The sequence below is a fragment of the Coregonus clupeaformis genome, unplaced genomic scaffold, assembly GCF_020615455.1.
Source record: "Coregonus clupeaformis isolate EN_2021a unplaced genomic scaffold, ASM2061545v1 scaf0279, whole genome shotgun sequence".
NCBI classification, from domain to species: Eukaryota; Metazoa; Chordata; class Actinopteri; order Salmoniformes; family Salmonidae; genus Coregonus; species Coregonus clupeaformis.
In genome coordinates, this window is record NW_025533734.1 from 105,948 (window position 1) to 127,035 (window position 21,088).

The 21,088-nt window shown below is 43.2% G+C and overlaps 1 pseudogene; it reads right to left on the reverse strand.

Annotated features, from left to right (window-relative positions):
• Positions 1-6,239: 6,239 nt before the first annotated feature.
• Positions 6,240-21,088, reverse strand: part of LOC123484342 — a 37,619-nt pseudogene continuing 22,770 nt past the window's right edge.

Below are 21,088 nucleotides of genomic sequence, written 5' to 3' on the forward strand. Positions count from 1 at the left end.
ACTGGAATTCGAGTGGACTTGCTTCTTCCGGTCATCTTCTTCAACATAGACCATACATCCCTCAGCTCAGTACCCCTGCCTATTGTAGAGCAGAACTGCCTCCATGCATTTCTCTTGACAGACTTAATGACCCTACGTACTAAAGCTCTCTTCCTTTGGAAATCAATTAGATTCTCAGGAGTCATAGAACCTACTCAACACTCTGTAAGCCCTATTTCTTTCTCTAATAGCCGCAGTGCACTCTTCAGTCCACCATGGAAACACCTTCCTTTTCTCACCCACTTCACTCTCTGGTACATACACATTTGTAGCACTCAAAATCAGTGATGTCACAGAGAAAGCACATACATCAACCAGCCTCTCTAAAGACAACTGTCCAACATTTAAGTAATGATCACCAAATTTTCCCAGTCTGCATTATGAAAGCACCATCATCTGAACGGTACCCTATCTGGAGTAGTAACATCAAAGTTCATGGTACACGAAATTGGGAAATTACCACTTCCAACAGTAGAATCATCCATTCCATTCACACATAGAAGCAATAGAGTTAGAAGCCAGCGAGGTCCAGGCAGGATGTAACCCCTCTAAAAACATAAACTCTTGTACCACATCCATCGTTAAGACATACAGTGGGGAAAAAAAGTATTTAGTCAGCCACCAATTGTGCAAGTTCTCCCACTTAAAAAGATGAGAGAGGCCTGTAATTTTCATCATAGGTACACGTCAACTATGACAGACAAATTGAGAATTTTTTTCCTAGAAAATCACATTGTAGGATTTTTAATGAATTTATTTGCAAATTATGGTGGAAAATAAGTATTTGGTCACCTACAAACAAGCAAGATTTCTGGCTCTCACAGACCTGTAACTTCTTCTTTAAGAGCCTCCTCTGTCCTCCACTCGTTACCTGTATTAATGGCACCTGTTTGAACTTGTTATCAGTATAAAAGACACCTGTCCACAACCTCAAACAGTCACACTCCAAACTCCACTATGGCCAAGACCAAAGAGCTGTCAAAGGACACCAGAAACAAAATTGTAGACATGCACCAAGCTGGGAAGACTGAATCTGCAATAGGTAAGCAGCTTGGTTTGAAGAAATCAACTGTGGGAGCAATTATTAGGAAATGGAAGACATACAAGACCACTGATAATCTCCCTCGATCTGGGGCTCCACGCAAGATCTCACCCCGTGGGGTCAAAATGATCACAAGAACGGTGAGCAAAAATCCCAGAACCACACGGGGGGACCTAGTGAATGACCTGCAGAGAGCTGGGACCAAAGTAACAACGCCTACCATCAGTAACACACTACGCCGCCAGGGACTGAAATCCTGCAGTGCCAGACGTGTCCCCCTGCTTAAGCCAGTACATGTCCAGGCCCGTCTGAAGTTTGCTAGAGTGCATTTGGATGATCCAGAAGAGGATTGGGAGAATGTCATATGGTCAGATGAAACCAAAATAGAACTTTTTGGTAAAAACTCAACTCGTCGTGTTTGGAGGACAAAGAATGCTGAGTTGCATCCAAAGAACACCATACCTACTGTGAAGCATGGGGGTGGAAACATCATGCTTTGGGGCTGTTTTTCTGCAAAGGGACCAGGACGACTGATCCGTGTAAAGGAAAGAATGAATGGGGCCATGTATCGTAAGATTTTGAATGAAAACCTCCTTCCATCAGCAAGGGCATTGAAGATGAAACGTGGCTGGGTCTTTCAGCATGACAATGATCCCAAACACACCGCCCGGGCAACGAAGGAGTGGCTTCGTAAGAAGCATTTCAAGGTCCTGGAGTGGCCTAGCCAGTCTCCAGATCTCAACCCCATAGAAAATCTTTGGAGGGAGTTGAAAGTCTGTGTTGCCCAGCGACAGCCCCAAAACATCACTGCTCTAGAGGAGATCTGCATGGAGGAATGGGCCAAAATACCAGCAACAGTGTGTGAAAACCTTGTGAAGACTTACAGAAAACGTTTGACCTGTGTCATTGCCAACAAAGGGTATATAACAAAGTATTGAGAAACTTTTGTTATTGACCAAATACTAATTTTCCACCATAATTTGCAAATAAATTCATTAAAAATCCTACAATGTGATTTTCAGGAATTTTTTTTCTCATTTTGTCTGTCATAGTTGACGTGTACCTATGATGAAAAGTACAGGCCTCTCTCATCTTTTTAAGTGGGAGAACTTGCACAATTGGTGGCTGACTAAATACTTTTTTCCCCCACTGTATGCTCTTGTTTCCATCATATCTTCCACAATAGTACCATCAGCATCAGTATGTGTGCTTCCCCATAAACTATTACGTGCATTAAAGTTGCCGCACCATATCTCTCTAGAGCCCATTTCTCCTGATATTTCATCAAACATCGCTACAGACAGTTGTAAAAATTGTGCAACTTAATATTACTACCTGCAATGTATATTTCCACCATCACACATTCATATTCAGATGGGACAGGTATATTACGATATACAAGACCTTCTCTTATGAACATAGTACAAATACCACCCTGTCCAGTTGATCTATCGGATCTGATTGAACAATAACCAGGAATAATCAAATCAAGATGTGGTCTAAGCCACATCAGGTTTAATCTCTAAATCAATGATATATTTCTTAAACGCCTGACCGTTAGTACAACACCTCGTTCATGGAACGCCCTGCTATCTTCCAGCACCTTCCCAGTCTTTAATTGATTCCAGCTGAGGCTCATTTACCAATCAAGGCCATGATTGGCTGGACAATCAGCTCTCAAACTTTTTAAAGGTCAGCTGCTCATACATCGAGATGGTGGAAGAAGAAGTTTCGTTTGAAGCTGAAAATGCGTTGAGTACAGTTAGTGAGAAAAATTAGTGGACAATAGTGAAGTCCAAGAATGGAACAGAAAGGGCTACAATTGTTGTGGAAAATGAGTCTGATGAATCGTTCCTTGTTGGAGTAAGTTTTTTGGATAAAGATGTTTATTTGGGAAACCCTTTTGAAGTCACGAGGATGGTGAAGTAGGTGTTGGGAAACGTGGATGCAGTCAAAGTAACCAGGAGTGGTATGGTGTTGATATCATAGTAACCAGGAGTGGTATGGTGTTGATGTCATAGTAACCAGGAGTGGTATGGTGTTGATATCATAGTAACCAGGAGTGGTATGGTGTTGATGTCATAGTAACCAGGAGTGGTATGGTGTTGATATCATAGTAACCAGGAGTGGTATGGTGTTGATATCATAGTAACCAGGAGTGGTATGGTGATGATATCATAGTAACCAGGAGTGGTATGGTGTTGATATGGTGTGTATCTAAAGAGCAAAAGGAATGTGCATTGTGGCTCGTGAAAATATCGACGCATGAAGTGAACAGCTTTGGTTTTCGGAGCAGGAAATGGGTAAATGGTGTTATTTCTGGCGTCCCGTTGGACATTGATAATCAATATCTTTGGCAAAAAATTCCAGGTGTAGTTAATGCACGTCACTTGAACCGTATGAAGAATGGGAAAAAGGGTATTTACCACCCTATGTAAAGTTGGGATATAAGATACGCTGTAAGAGCATTCGTGCAAAACCCGAAGCAATGCAAAATGTGTAAAACGTTTAGCCATGTGTCAAGTGTTTGCAGATGGAAGGAATATGTTATTGAAGAGTCTGTGAATGTAAAATGTTTCAACTGTGGCGGGGATCATATTTCCAAATACCCTGAGTGTTCTGTTAGGGTGAAAGAGGTTGAGGTGTCAAGGATCAGGGCTGTACAGCAAATCTCCTATGTGGAGGCGGTGAAGAGCGTTGAAGTTCTGAAGAAGATATGGTGGTGGATCAAATCAAATCAAATCAAATCAAATCAAATTTTATTGGTCACATGCGCCGAATACAACAGGTGCAGACATTGCAGTGAAATGCTTACTTACAGCCCTTAACCAACAGTGCATTTATTTTAAACAAAAAAAGTAAGAATAAAACAACAACAAAAAAAGTGTTGAGAAAAAAAGAGCAGAAGTAAAATAAAGTGACAGTAGGGAGGCTATATATACAGTAAAATAAAGTGACAGTAGGGAGGCTATATATACAGGGGGGTACCGTTGCAGAGTCAATGTGCGGGGGCACCGGCTAGTTGAGGTAGTTGAGGTAGTATGTACATGTGGGTAGAGTTAAAGTGACTATGCATAAATACTTAACAGAGTAGCAGCAGCGTAAAAAGGATGGGGTGGGGGGGCAGTGCAAATAGTCCGGGTAGCCATGATTAGCTGTTCAGGAGTCTTATGGCTTGGGGGTAGAAGCTGTTGAGAAGTCTTTTGGACCTAGACTTGGCACTCCGGTACCACCACCTCTGGATGCACCACAACCAGTTGCAAATGTTATACTTCAATCAAGTAATCTGGATACACTTATTGTGAAAAAGGTGTATTTTGTAGCATTTATAGCCACAGTTATTAATTGTACTGCACAAGTGTCTAAGAAGCTGGACATCATTATATCTGCAGCCGAGAAGACTTAACAGCAGAAGCACTGCAAGGACTACTGTCGCCAGGAAATGTCCCGCCATCACAGGATCCTTCTGAGCCTGTGTAGGGACCTGATTAAAACACATTTCGTTTTGATTTAGTTGAATTAACATTTCGTTACTGATAGTTTGTATGGATTAAAAAATATATATATATATATTTTTTTTTTACCCCACATTTTTTTCCGTTTTGGATCCTTATTATCCACATGTACAGTAGGTGGCGGAATACACAAAATTGTTGCGAACACCATTATACCAAAGAAGAAGATCTCTTCAACTACAGTTTCTCTGTGGGACCATGAAAGTCTGTTTGCGTAGAGAGAACACTTTGCATTGCCAGCACATGCTTCAGAGGTCTGGGAGTGTTAATATCCCTGTGAGTTTAACACTTCATGACTGAGAGCTGTCCTTCATGACAACAGAACCCACAAAAACATGACTTTTATCACCATCCTCATCTGGACACTTGCCCTCTGCTTTGAGGAAAAAGATTTTGAGCTCAGACATTACACACATTTCCGTAACCATAGAATTAGGAATTACAATGTGATGTCAGTAACTGTCAATGCCTATATTTAGTAATACCCATATTTTATGTCATCTATTAAATGGTGGTTTATTCATTGTCAGAAAGTCCCCCTCCCTGAATCCACTATAGAGGTTACAGTAAAACCAGTCCACTCCCTCACATCTGGCCCAGTCCAGGGTATTACAGGCAGTGAAACTGTTCAACTACTAGACTGATATCTGTGGGAGGGAAACTGAGATTTACATAGACAAGGCTGAGTGGTTCTGCTTGTCCCAGAATAGAGCAGCACTGTCACCAGATGTTCACTCTGTCCCCAGGGGGTTGGAGGTAGAGAAGACTGTCACTACACTATATAGCAGCGTTTCCCAAACTCGGTCCTCGGGACCCCAAGAGGTGCACGTTTTGGTTTTTGCTCTAGCACTACACACCTGATTCAAATAATCAACTAATCATCAAGTTATGATAATTTGAATCAGCTGTGTACTGTTAGGACAAAAAACTAAATGTGCACCCCTTGAGGACCGAGTATGGGAAACGCTGCTACATCTTGAAGTAGTGCCACTTGTAATATTTGTATTAGTATTATTATTTTTTTGCTTCAAATCAAAGCCTATAACACACGTGAGAGTCCAAGATATCGGTTGACTGTTTGATAGTTCTTCTTTTATTACAGTGAAGTCTGTCAAGTCAAACAGGTCTGACACAGACTCAGTATCCTGATGAATGAAGACAGTCAACTACTACCATGGCAGAACCTCTTCTATTATATCATAATATATTGTGATAGTATTAAATACTGGTCCATTATGATGTTAGAGTGAGTTTTAGACTTGACAGTTTTTAAAGACACCATTAATCAGCCTTACTGAATACATATTTTTCCAGAATATTACAAATATACAGTATCTATGATACTGTTTATTAATAAAAACAACAAAAATATGCATTTCAAAAAGAAATATTTATTTTAATCCATTATCACACAATCGAAGCATCAAAGCAAACATGATAGTGAATAAAAGCAGATCACATCAAATCTAAAACTAACAAAATCTCAATCTACAGAATGGATTGACACATGAACTCAAGCCAAGCCCCCTGTTAGTCTCCACCAGGGTGATCACTAAATCAGAGAACAACTGATTTTAGAACAAAGCTAGTCAAAGCAGAGGAACCAGCATCCTCTCTCCACAGGGCTGTGTGACTGAGGGGTCCTACCCAGAACAGTCAGCCCTCCTCAGGGTCTTGGTGACTGGAGTCTGGGATTTCTGCTGGGCTTCACAGGTCACCTCTCCTGCCTTGGTCCACTCCTGGGCAGTGAGAGTCAGGATGCTGCTCCAGCTGTACAGGCCGTCCTTCTCCTGGACCCCGGGACTGGCCTCCTGCTTCTTGCTGGTCCCGTCCACTTTCCAGCTCATGGTCCAGTCTGAGGGGAAGCCCTTGTTGGCCAGACACGTCAGTGTGGCTGTTGACTTACTGGACAGCTCCTCACTAGAGGGTGGCTGGACGGGTTTGGGAACTGTTACCTGGAAGAAACACAACACATCAACTACATCAAAACAAAGTACTTTGGAATTGACTTCTAAAACGTTATATGAATATATATTAGATTGCCAAAAGACATGAAGAAAAAAAAAAAAAAAAAGCAGATTACAAGTATAAAGTATACAAGCAGAAAGCATACAAGTATGACGTGTTTAACTTTAGCATTACTTTGTCATACATATATTTTTTTAGGATCGTTTCTCATCACAATTTGCAGAATCCAAGAGGTTGGATACAAATAACAGAGACCCTTTCTGGCTATCATGAACACAATGCACTGATGACTACAATAACAAATATTATAGTTATCATACCAGAATAAGAGTTATATAGTCTGCAATCATACAAATAAAACATACAAAAAAATGCCCGCAATTTAACATTTTGATTAAATAAACTGTTGAAAGAAGGCTCTTTCAAAATCAATATACAACAATATTTTTGGAAAGTAAATTATCTCAAATCTAAATGTTTTAATAGAGATTAAATAGTTTAAGAAAAAAAATGGAATCAGACAAACATCAAGAAACTTACTTACAACATCTAGTCTGGTGCCGCTACCAAAAGTGTACCACAGTGATATAACCCCTATAACTGCTGGTACAAAAACCTCCTGACCATTGGGCAAGCTGAATAATATTTTTTTTTTAGACTGTGGTATAAATCATGAGCACATATGAATACTGGCCAAATATAATGTTATATTCTTCATTTGAAATAGTTTTTTGATTGAATGAAAAACATTATAGTTTAATTATAAAATAGAAAGGTATAAAACAAACCCAAATATTTTAGAGAAATGTTCAGTAACTGATTTGAGAAACTTTCATAAGAGTCCAAGCATGAGTGAAGTGACAGTTAGAGCTGTATTCAATCTGTATCGCTGAAGCCTTTAAATTTCAATTGGGCTTTAGCGCTGAACTTCAGCAATACGGATTGAATAGAGCCCTTCATCTGAAATAAAAGTTGTATCGTTGAAGTGTTACAGATTGCCGGATAGAAACGTCAAGATAATTTTTGATTGAGCTGACATATTACATTTACTTCACTTAGCAGATGCTCTTATCCAGAGGGACTTACAGGAGCAATAAGGGCCTTACTCAAGGGCACATCGACAGATTTTTGACCTAGTCGGCTCAGGGATTCGAACTAGCGACCTCTTAACCGCTAGGCTACCTGCCACCCCATATGCAGCGTTTACCGTGAATGCAGTCTCCGCTAACACAGGAACATTGCCTTTAAATTCCAATCACGCTGTAACGCTGAACTTCAGCAATACGGATTGAATAGACCCCTTCATCTTGATGCTTGTCATTTGCTTTCAAGTTAAAGTTGCTGTTGAATTCTAAAGCATATTATGTTCTAGAAAACTGATCTTAAATGGAATCTGATCTTGACAATGTGTTATTATTTTCTCAGTATCCCGAGGGCAGATCACTGTGACTCAGATCCTGCAGTGAAAGCTGTCCTTTCAGGTCACATACTGCAGTTACTCTCCACTGCTGTAAAACCAGCAGTGATCCATTAAAGGCTCTGTGCAGTCAAAATTCAGTTGTTCTTGTGTTTTATATAATATTGTACAACAGCTGATGAAACTAAACCAAATTATGACAAATGTACTATATTACGTATTGGATCACTAAAAAATACAATTTTTACATTACCATGTAGTTTACCAATAAAATGGTCTGATGGTGATGTGGATATACTCGGAATACATATCCCAAAGGAAATAAATGATCTCACTTCAATAAATTTTAATAGAAAGTTAGCAAAAATAGATAAGATCTTACTACCATGGAAAGGAAAATACCTGTCAATTTGTGGAAAAATCACCCTGATTAACTCTTTAGTATTATCCCAGTTTACCTATTTGCTTATGGTCTTGCCTACGCCTAGCAAACAGTTTTTAAATTATATGAGAAAAAAATATTCAATTTTATTTGGAACGGCAAGCCAGACAAAATTAAAAGAGCATATTTATATAATGAATATGAATTTGGAGGACAGAAATTATTAAATATTAAAGCATTAGACCTATCACTAAAATCTTCAGTCATCCAAAAGTTATACTTAAATCCGAACTGGTTCTCAAGCAAATTAGTAAGATTGTCTCACCCACTGTTCAAGAAAGGCCTTTTTCCCTTTATTCAGATTACAACCTCTCACTTTCAGTTATTTGAAAAGGAAATAATCTCCCAAATGTCACTATTTCTAAAACAAGCCATAGAAAGTTGGTTGCAATTTCAATTTAATCCTCCAGAAACGACAGAACAAATAATGCAACAAATATTGTGGTTAAATTCAAATATACTAATTGACAAAAACCTTTATTTTTGACAGAATGTTTAAAAAAGGTATAATCTTCGTAAATGATATCATCGGTAGGACTGGTGGAGTTATGTCGCACATGCAGCTAACAAAAACATATGGAAATGTCTGCTCTACCCAAAATTACAACCAAATAATTGCAGCCTTACCGTAAAAGTGGAAGAGGAAAGTTGAAGGGGAGAAAGTAAGGAACTTGTCTGTCGGCCTTGCATTAAAGAACATAATTGGTTAAGGAAAACTGTGATAAATAAAAAAGTATATCAGTTTCACTTAAGGACCAAAGGATTGACAGCAGTCCCATATAGATTGCAAAATAGTTGGGAAGAGATCTTTGACGTACCGATCCCATGGCATAGTGTTTATGAACTGACACGCAAAACGACACCGGATTCAAAAATTAGAATCTTTCAATTTAAATTATTATATAAAATTCTTGCTACCAATAGAATGTTATTTATATGGGGGATACAATCTTCCCAGCTCTGCAGATTTTGCTGTGAAGAGATAGAATCATTAGATCATTTGTTTTGGTTCTGTCCATTTGTAGCTTGTTTTTGGACACAGGTCCAGGAATGGCTAAAGGATTGCAATATTTACCTGGAACTAACCTTGCAGATAGCATTACTGGGTGATCTGAAAAGTCATAGTCAATCAATCAATAATATAATAATACTTTTAGCAAAAATGTTTATTTTTAATTCACAATCTGTAGAAGCAATGAGAATAGAAAGGTTCAGAACTTTTGTAAAACATCACAGTATGGTTGAAATATATATGGCAAATAGAAATCCTATATGGATGGTGTTAAGAGATAGATGGGAGGTATTGAATAGAGTTGAAGGATGGGACTAATAACAAATAACAACAAATAATAACAAAGATAGCTAATAATGTAAGCATACTGTGTCCATAATAAGTATATAGGTTGTATGTTGGGAGCTTTTGGGAAGGAGCACAGTTAGAAAGATATGGCATTTAGAGGCAAACCGGATGGACATCATGAAGATGATCGGAGAGGTTGAGAGTAGAAGAAGTTCAGGAGAAAAAAAATAAATAGATGTGTATATGTATATGTATGTATATATGTATATATATATATATATATGTGTGTGTGTGTATATATATATATATATATATAGATATAGAATTATTGTAAAATTAACTCTGTCCATAAGGTGTAGATAGTGAGTATGGACCGGAAGTAGAGGCCTGGGCGTTGTTGTTCACTAATTTACTCCAAGTAGGGAAAGGATGGTGGGGTTGAAAAGTAATAAAGGGGAATATATATATATAAAAAATAAAAAAAAATATGGGGGATTGGAAGTGATGCAGACAATTACATTGATAGAAGATACAATCTATTTGCAATATTAAGCTGATCCTTCCCCCCCCAAAAAAAATAAAAAAAAAATAAAAAAAATAAAAAAAAGGAAAATACAAATAAAATAAAAGGGAAATAAAAAATAACATATAAATAAAATAAAAAATAACACTGTAAAAGTGTGAAAAAAATGGATCAGTGTTATTTCATGATTGTTCCTAGTTGAAAATATGATGTACTGTACTTAGGACCTTCTAATTAGCAGGTTTGTATTTGAGGGAGGTTCGGCTTTCCATGGTGACATTACCATGTAGCAAATTAGTTAATAGACCAATAACAAAGAGAGTTCCAAATCTCTCTGCCAATAACAGCTAGTTTTCCGTTTTCCCCTCCCCACTCAGACCACTCTCAGACAGTCTTAGCTGCAGGTGCTGAGGGGGAGGACTAGACCGGTGATAGTGTTGAGGACTAGACCAGCGATAGTGTTAGGGACTAGACCAGTGATAGTGTTGATGACTAGACCAGTGATAGTGTTAGGGACTAGACCAGTGATAGTGTTGAGGACTAGACCAGTGATAGTGTTAGGGACTAGACCAGTGATAGTGTTGAGGACTAGACCAGTGATAGTGTTCAGGAGTAGACCAGTGATAGTACTGAGGACTAGACCAGTGATAGTGTTGAGGACTAGACCAGTGATAGTGTTCAGGACTAGACAAGTGATAGTACTGAGGACTAGACCAGTGAGAGTTTTGAGGACTAGACCAGTGATAGTGTTCAGGACTAGACCAGTGATAGTGTTAGTGACTAGACCAACGCCAGGGTTGTGGGTTCGATTCCCACAGGGGGCCAGTATGAAAAAAGAATAATGTATGCACTCACTAACTGTAAGTCGCTCTGGATAAGAGCGTCTGCTAAATTACTAAAAATGTACATGTAAAATGTAGACCAGTGATAGTGATAGGGACTAGAACAGTGATAGTGTTCAGGACTAGACCAGTGATAGTGTTAGTGACTAGACCAGTGATAGTGTTCAGGACTAGACCAGTGATAGTGTTGAGGAGTAGACCAGTGATAGTGTTCAGGACTAGACCAGTGATATTGTTGAGGACTAGACCAGTTATAGTGTTCAGGACTAGACCAGTGATAGTGTTAGGGACTAGAACAGTGATAGTGTTCAGGACTAAACCAGTGATAGTGTTAGGGACTAGAACAGTGATTGTGTTCAGGACTAGACCAGTGATAGTGTTCAGGACTAGACCAGTGTTAGGGACTAGAACAGTGATAGTGTTGAGGACTACAGTCTAGAGTATCATAGGCTCCCTTTATTATTTGACCGACCAACACCTCAAAATGAAAACAGTCACACAATGGATGATATACACTGAGTGCACAAAACATTAGGAACATTCCATGACAGACTGACAAGGTGAATCCAGGTGAAAGCTGTGATCGCTTATTGATGTCACTTGATAAATCCACTTCAATCAGTGTAGATGAAGGGGAGGAGACAGGTTATAGAATGGTTTTTAAGCCTTGAGACAATTAAGACATGGATTGTGTATGTGTGCCATTCAGAGAGTGAATGGGCAAGACAAAATATTGAAGTGCCTTTTAACGGGGTATGGTAGTAGGTGCCAGGCGCACCGGTTTGTGTGTCAAGAACTGCAACGCTGCTGGGTTTTTCACAGTCAACAGTTTCCCATGTGTATCAAGAATGGTCTGACATGAATTGTGCAGAGCAACAGACGGGCTACAGTTAGTCAACTGACAGACTAGTACAACATTTGTGACCAAAGTCCATAAAAGAATGCACAACTCATCGTACCTTGACACGAATGGGGTATGGCAGCCGACATCCTTACAAAGTTACACTTCTTTCAGCAAAAAAACAAGAAACTGAGTTTGCAGTGGGCTATGGAACGGAAATACTGGACACTGGAGAATTGGAAAAATATTGCTTGATCTGATGAATCCCTGTTCCTGCTGTTTTACGCTGATGGGAGGACTAGGGTATGGACAAAACCACATGAGTACATGCATCCAAAAAGCTGTGTGTCAACGTTGGTGTTGTGATGGTGTGGGGTGTGTTTTTCATAGCACACATTGGGCCCCTTGATAAAAGTGGAGCAATGTTTAAATTGCCAATCAGGTGCATCCCTTCATGGCAGAAGTGTATCTATCTGCAAATTGATTTTTTCATCAGTATAATGCCCCATGCCACAAGGCTAGGATTATCCAGGAATAGTTCCACGAACATGACAGTGAATTCAGATTACTGCAGTGGCCTTCCCAGTCACCAGATCTCAATAAAATTAGCATCTGTGGGATGAGATGGAACGAGCAATTCAGAGTAGAGATCCACTACCAGCCAACTTGACACAACTGTGGGAAGCATTGGAGTCAACATGGGCCAGCATCCCTGTGGAAGGACCACTTTCGACACCTTATAGAGTCCATGACCCGACAAATTGAGTCTGCTCTGAGGGCAAAAGTGGGTGGAACTCAATATTAGGAAGGCGTTCCTAATGTCTTGGACACTCAGTGTGTATCCCATATATTACCAAATGAGGAATACGCTATCTGCCTTGCTCCATGAGGCTAATTTGCATAGAGAGGACACTTTGCATTGGCAGCACATGCTTCAGTGGTCTGGGAGTGTTTATATCCCTGTGAGTTGAACACTTCATGACTGAGAGCTGTCCTTCATGACAACAGACTCCACAACAACCATGACTTTTATCTTTATCTGGATATTTGCCCTCTGGATTCAAGGTAAAATATTTGACTGTGACAGCAATGGACAGTGGTTGGCCTGGTACCAACAGAAACCTGGAGGAGCTCCTAAACTCCTAATTTACTTGGCTAAAACCATTCAGTCTGGTACTCCATCTAGATTCAATTGCAGTGGATCTGGGAGTGACTTCACTCTGACCATCAGTGGAGTTCAAACTAAGTTAGTCTATTCCTAGAAAACATTGAACCGCTGTAGTTTACAACAATTATAGTTTCTGAGGTGGAAGTTGGGAGAGTTATAATTGGGTGTTTCAGTGAAACGTAAGTGAGGGAGGCCCCGCTCTCTCGCTTTCCCAGATGTTTAGTTCATTTCATTCCCATCTCCTTTGCATTATTGTAGCAAATTTTCTGTAGCCTGTCAACTATGCGTCTGTCTATCCCTGTTCTCTCCTCTCCGCACAGGCTATACAAACGCCTCACACCGCGTGGCTGCTACCACTCTAACCTGGTGGTCCCTGCACGCACAACCCACGTGGAGTTCCAGGTCTCCGGCAACCTCTGGAACTGCCGTTCTGCGGCCAACAAGGCAGAGTTCATCTCAGCCTATGCTACCCTCCAGTCCCTCGACTTCTTGGCGCTGATGGAAACATGGATTACCACTGAAAACACTGCTACTCCTACTGCTCTCTCCTTGTCTGACCATGTGTTCTCGCATACCCCGAGAGCATCTGGTCAGCGGGGTGGTGGCACAGGAATCCTCATCTCTCCCAAGTGGACATTCTCTCTTTTTCCCCTGACCCATCTGTCTACCTCCTCATTTGAATGCCATGCTGTCACAGCCACTAGCCCATTCAAGCTTCACATCCTTATCATTTATCGCCCTACAGGTTCCCTTGGAGAGTTCATCAATGAGCTTGACACCTTGATAAGTTCCTTTCCTGAGGATGGATCACCCCTCACAGTTCTGGGTGACTTTAACCTCCCTACATCTACCTTTGACTCATTTCTCTCTGCCTCCTTCATTCCACTCCTCTCCTCTTTTGACCTCACCCTCTCACCGTCCCCCCCTACTCACAAGGCAGGCAATACGCTTGACCTAATCTTTACTAGATGCTGTTCTTCTACTAATCTCACTGCAACTCCCCTCCATGTCTCCGACCACTACTTTGTATCCTTTTCTCTCTCGCTCTCCTCCAACTCTACTCACTCTGCCCCTACTCAGATGGTAATGCGCCGTCACAACCTTCACTCTCTCTCTCCCGCTACTCTCTCCTCTTCCATCCTCTTCCATCCTACCATCATTTTCTTCTCTCTGCTCAATCCTTCTCCCTCCAATCTCCTGATTCTTTCTCCTCAACCCTCCTCTCCTCCCTTTCTGCATCCTTTGACTCTCTATGTCCCCTATCCTCCCGGCTGGCTCGGTCCTCCCCTCCTGCTCCGTGGCTTGACGACTCATTGCGAGCTCAGAGAACAGGACTCCGGGCAGCCGAGCGGAAATGGAGGAAAACTAGACTCCCTGTGGACCTGGTATCTTTTCACTCCCTCCTCTCTACATTTTCTTCCTCTGTTTCTGCTGCTAAAGCCACTTTCTACCACTCTAAATTCCAAGCATCTGCCTCTAACCCTAGGAAGCTCATTGCCACCTTCTCCTCCCTGCTGAAACCTCCTCCCCATCCCTCCTCTCCTCCCTCTTTTTGAAAAGAAGGTTGACGACATCTGATCCTCGTTTGTTAAGTCAAATGACACTGCTGGTCCTGCTCACACTGCCCTACCCTATGCTTTGACTTCTTTCTCCCATCTCTCTCCAGATGAAATCTTGCGACTTGTGACGGCCGGCCGCCCAACAACCTGCCCGCTTGACCCTATCCCCTCCTCTCTTCTCCAGACCATTTCCGGAGACCTTTTCCCTTACCTCACCTCGCTCATCAACTCATCCTTGACCGCTGGCTATGTCCCTTCCGTCTTCAAGAGAGTGAGAGTTGCACCCCTTCTCAGAAAACCTACACTCCGATGTCAACAACTACAGACCAGTATCCCTTCTTTCTTTTCTCTCCAAAACTCTTGAGCGTGCCGTCTTTAGCCAACTCTCTTGCTATCTCTCTCAGAATGACCTTCTTGATGCAAACCAGTCAGGTTTCAAGACTGGTCATTCAACTGAGACTGCTCTTCTCTGTGTCACGGAGGCTCTCCGCACTGCTAAAGCTAACTCTCTCTCCTCTGCTCTTGTCCTTCTAGACCTGTCTGCTGCCTTTGATACTGTGAACCATCAGATCCTCCTCTCCACCCTCTCCGAGTTGGGCATCTCCGGTGCGGCTCACTCTTGGATTGCGTCCTACCTGACAGATCGCTCCTACCAAGTGGCGTGGCGAGAATCTGTCTCCACACCACGTGCTCTCACCACTGGTGTCCCCCAGGGCTCAGTTCTAGGCCCTCTCCTATTCTCGCTAATCACCAAGTCACTTGGCTCTGTCATATCCTCACATGGCCTCTCCTATCATTGCTACGCAGACAACACACAACTAATCTTCTCCTTTCCCCCTTCTGATAACCAGGTGGCGAATCGCATCTCTGCATGTCTGGCAGACATATCAGTGTGGATGACGGATAACCACCTCAAGCTGAACCTCGGCAAGACTGAGCTGCTCTTCCTCCCGGGGAAGGACTGCCCGTTCCATGATCTGCCATCACGGTTGACAACTCCATTGTGTCCTCCTCCCAGAGTGCAAAGAGCCTTGGCATGACCCTGGACAACACCCTGTCATTCTCCGCTAACATCAAGGCAGTGAGCCGATCCTGTAGGTTCATGCTCTACAACATTCGGAGAGTACGACCCTGCCTTACACATGAAGCGGAACAGGTCCTAATCCAGGCACTTGTCATCTCCCGTCTGGATTACTGCAATTCGCTGTTGGCTGGGCTCCCTGCCTGTGCCATTAAACCCCTACAACTCATCCAGAATGCCGCAGCCCGTCTGGTGTTCAACCTTCCCAAGTTCTCTCACGTCACCCTGCTCCTCCGCGCACTCCACTGGCTTGCAGTTGCAGCTCGCATCTGTTACAAGATCATGGTGCTTGCCTACGGAGCTGTGAGGGGAACGGCACCTCCGTACCTTCAGGCTCTGATCAGTCCCTACACCCAAACGAGGGCATTGCGTTCATCCACCTCTGGCCTGCTGGCCCCCCTACCTCTGCGGAAGCACAGTTCCCGCTCAGCCCAGTCAAAACTATTCGCTGCTCTGGCACCCCAATGGTGGAACAAGCTCCTTCACGACGCCAGGACAGCGGAGTCACTCACCACCTTCCGGAGACACTTGAAACCCCACCTCTTTAAGGAATACCTGGGATAGGATAAAGTAATCCTTCTACCCCCCCTTACCCCACCCCAAAGAAAGAAGAAAAAAACATATTGTAAAGTGGTTATCCCACTGGCTATAAGGTGAATGCACCAATTTGTATGTCGCTCTGGATAAGAGCGTCTGCTAAATGACGTAAATGTAAATAAAAATGAGTCAAGGCTGAAGATGCAGGAGATTACTACTGTCAGAGTTTACACTACCCCAACAGTGTCTGGATGTTCACACAGTGGTACAGAGCCGTACAAAAACCTCCCTCAGTCAGACTGCACAGTGACTGTACTGCTACAGCTGGGACCTACTGCAGGATCTGAGGGGGAAGTGATAGTGACATGGAACACTGATCAGCAAGGAAATCTTGAATAAGGATAGAAAGCATAATTCATATCACATGTTCTCCATCATCATCATCATCATCATCATGGTTGTGACTCGTTATATTTGTCATGACCTTAAAGATCATCTAAAAGTTATTTGTGGGTTTTGAAAACACAATACCTGTCCATATGCAAAGTAAGAAGTAAATCAAAAGGTTTTATGACCTCAACATTACTTCAACGTTACTTCAACGTTACAATCACTTCAGCCCCCCAGACCAAGTCCCCAAATGGACCTCACAACCAAATGTGTGATTTAAATGGATTTGATCTTATAGTATTATATTAACTATTTTCATGAGCAGGTTACTGACTGATAGATCTGTGAATGAGACATGATGCTGGGTTCAAACATGAGAGACATGTACACTACATACATGTAAAGTATAATATCCATTTTATCTGTCATTAATTACATGGTGGCATATCTGTTAATGTCTCGCTCCCTGAATCCACCATAGAGGTTAAAACCAATCCACTCCCTCACATCTGGCCCAGTCCATGTCACGACTTCCTCCGAAACAGCCTCTTCTCCTTGTTCGGGCAGGATTCGGCATTCGGCGTCATCGGCCTTCTAGCCACTGCCGCTCCTCATCTCATCATTCCATTCGTTTTGTCTGGTTTATTACACACACCTGGTTCATGTCCCCTCATCAGTACCTGTATAAGTGTTCCCTCTGCCCCCTTGTCTTTGTGTGTGATTGTTTATTGTAGAGGATATTATAGCTCGGTGGAGCTAGATTATATTGTGTATCGCCGGGATATTCAACCTTGTGCCTTGTTTTCCCCAGTGCGCCGTTTTACCGCATTGGTGTGTATTACGCATTGCTGCGTACCACTGTTTATCGAATAAACCATATATTCCGTGATTTACTCTCCTGCGCCTGACCCGTCCTAAATCAACCGCTACAGAATCACAAACCCAAACATGGAGTCAGCAAGAGAAGGGAACATGCCTGGAGTCGTGGCGCGGGTCCGGTAGCATTCTACTATGCGTGCCAGCTTAGGAGAAGCGATGGATCGAGTTCTCCAGTTCGTCCAATGCCGGGAATCACCTATCCTGACCGAGGGAGTATGACGGGACAGCTGCCCGCTGCCAGGGATTCCTCCTGCATCTGGACCTCTACTTCTCTACCATCAGCCCGGCTCCATCAGAGCGGGAGAAGGTGTCCGCCCTCATCTCCTGCCTCTCGGGGAAAGCCCTGGATTGGGCCAATGTGGTCTGGAATGAAGGAGGAGACGCGATGGACCACTACGGGGAGTTCGCGCGCCTCTTCCGGGCAGTCTTCGATCACCTGCCCGAAGGAGGAGAGGCGGGCGTGTGGCTGGTCCAACTGAGGCAGGGGACGAGGACCGCGCAAGACTTTGCCCTGGAGTTTCGAACTCTAGCGGCTGGATACGGGTGGAACGAGCGGGCCCTCATCGACCGCTTCCGATGCAACCTGCGAGAGGACGTCCGAAGGGAGCTAGCCTGCCGGGATGACACGTTGACTTTCAACCAGCTGGTGTACATGGCCATCCGGTTGGACAACTTGCTGGCTTCAGGAGGACGTCCTGGAGGGGGCCTGCCTGTTTCACCCCACTTCAACCCGGATGACGTTCCGATGGAGCTGGGTGGGGCAGCGATCCGGGAGAGCGGAGGACGACAGCTCCAGTGTCACTCTTGTGTCACGAGAGGACATTCTACTGCACGCTGTCGTCAGCGTTCTTTTGGGTCTGGAGGCGGCAGGCAGGGCACTCTCGCGTCACCCCATGAAGCGAAAACCCACACTCGTTCAGAGCCCTCTGCTGCACACTTTACCATACACGTCCACTTCCCTGATTACACGTTAGTTCCCCAGCGTAAGGCGCTGGTCGATTCAGGTGCAGCTGGGAACTTTATGGACAGGTCGTTAGCTCATAGTCTAGGTATTACATTGGTTCACCCATCCATTCCACTGCCCATCAAAGCACTTGACAGTCGACCATTAGGGTCAGGGTTCGTTAGGGAAGTTACAGCACCAGTCACGATGGTTACGCAAGAGACCCATAGAGAGCAAGTCACTTTTTTTATTATTGAGTCTCCCGATTTCCCTGTTGTGTTGGGTCTTCCCTGGTTAGCACTACACAACCCCACCTTTTCATGGCCGCAGAGGGTTCTCACGGGGTGGTCGCGAGAGTGTCAGGGTAGGTGTCTAGCTGTTTCCATTGGTGCAACCCCGGTGGAAAGTCCAGACACTACCTCCACCGTGCGCATTACCCCCGAATACCTCGATTTGGCACACGCGTTTTCCAAAACACAGGCGACCAAATTACCACCTCATCGGGTGGGGGATTGCGGGATAAACCTCTGGGTAGACGGTGTGCCTCCCAGGAGTCATGTATATCCCCTGTCACAGGCTGAAATGGAGGCAATGGAGACATACGTCTCAGAGTCCCTGCGCCAGGGGTTCATACGTCCCTCCACTTTGTCTGCCTCCTCGAGTTTCTTTGTTGTGAAGAAGAAAGACGGAGGTCTGCGCCCTTGCATTGATTACCGAGCACTTAACAAGGGGACAATTAATTATAGTTACCTCTACCCCTCATTCCATCTGTAATCGGGTCAATACATGGGGCGCGCTTCTTCACAAAATTAGATCTCCGGAGTGCGTACAACCTGGTGCGTGTCCAAGAAGGGGACGAGTGGAAGACAGCATTCAGCACAACCAAGGGGCATTACGAATACCTGCTGATGCCGTACGGTTGGATGAATGCTCCATCAGTCTTCCAGGGTTTCGGGACATGCTTGGTCGCGGTGTGGTGGTCTACATCGATGACATGGCCAACCAGGGCTTCCTGAGGACAGCCGAACAGTGCCAGTCTAGAGTGAAGCGGCTAAAGGCCAACTTCCTCCAGTTCTGCGAGAGCAAACAGTAAGCCATGGGGGATAAGTTTGTTCAAATATTTGCGAACAAGCATCTATCCTGTGACTCTGTGGCTAAGGAATCAAATGGCGCCACAGACATGGGAGAGGTCCCAGGTGGCCAAGTCCACGGAACAGGTAACTGAAACAATCTCCTAATCTCTGTACAGTAAATGCTGTTTTTACATTATACTATCATCGTTGGGCCTTTGTTTACGTGTTGTTGTTTTTTGGCTGTCCATCACCATGAGAACTAGATCTCCCCTGGAGCATTGAGGAGACTGAAGCCCTCCTCGACATATGGGTCAGTGACAGAATCCAAGAGGACCTGAGGGGAAACACTGAACTGGAACACATTTATACAGAGATTTCCCAAATGATGGCTGACCAGGGCTTCATGAAAACAGCAGAGCAGTGCCAGACAAGGGCGACGCAACTGAACCTGAGTATTGAGGAAGCATTAGGGATCATCTGAAGACAGTTTTGTAGCGCCACAGGAAAGCTATAATGACTCAACAATGACTTCTGGAAAAGAGGTGTATGAACAGTTACAATGACCTGTGTCTCTCCTGTCTCCTGCATTGTTTTCAGAGAGGTTCTGTATTCTATCAAAGAGGCGCTGTTGCTTTGTTGGATATTGCTGAAGAGACTCAACATCCATCCCACTCTATCTGTTGGAAATCAGACACATTTATTTAACCTTTGTATAGGTGCTTAAATCTAAGTCTAATGGACTATCTGAACGTTTTTTTATCATGTATTTCACTGTAAGTGCACATGTGTTGTGACAAAGGGACCTATTCAATGAACTTAACAAAACCTTTTAAAGGGATTGGCTTGAGTGAATCCTCTAACAAGAATTGGTAAAAACCACATGACATTCTGAACATCTTGATTTTCCATTATGATTTGCCAAACAAAAGGCTTGCTATTATGTACATATTTGTGTATTTTATGTACATTTGTGTTTTAGCAAACTCACTGTGTATTTTCAAGTGATTTAATTTAGATAAAATTCATTTGAGTGGAGTTTGATTGCCTGACTGTTTGGGTACTTAAGTGTCAATACTGTATCATCTCTGTTACTGTCTATCTAGGTTCACCGAAACGCTGAGGTTTCTGTTTTTACCATCTCTAACCACTGGGGGGAGCATGAGACCAAATCCTATTTTTATCCTCAACAGATTGTCTGGAGCAGAGCCCCACAGTAAGTAGCCACTAGAATTCTGGAAGCACAGGCACCTACGTTTTGTTTAGTCATACGTTATTTTTAGATAACACGGTGAGATAGCCGTTGCAACAAATCCTTTTCTCAGCATTGATGGTGTTCGTTGTTCCTCGGAAGACCATTTGCATAGAGAGGATACTCTGCATTGGCAGTGCATGCTTCAGTGCTCTGGGAGTGTTTATAGCCCTGTGAGTTTAACTCTTCATGACTGAGAGCTGTCCTTCATGACAACAGAACCCACAACAACCATGACTTTTATCACCATCTTCATCTGGACACTTGCTTTCTGCTTTCA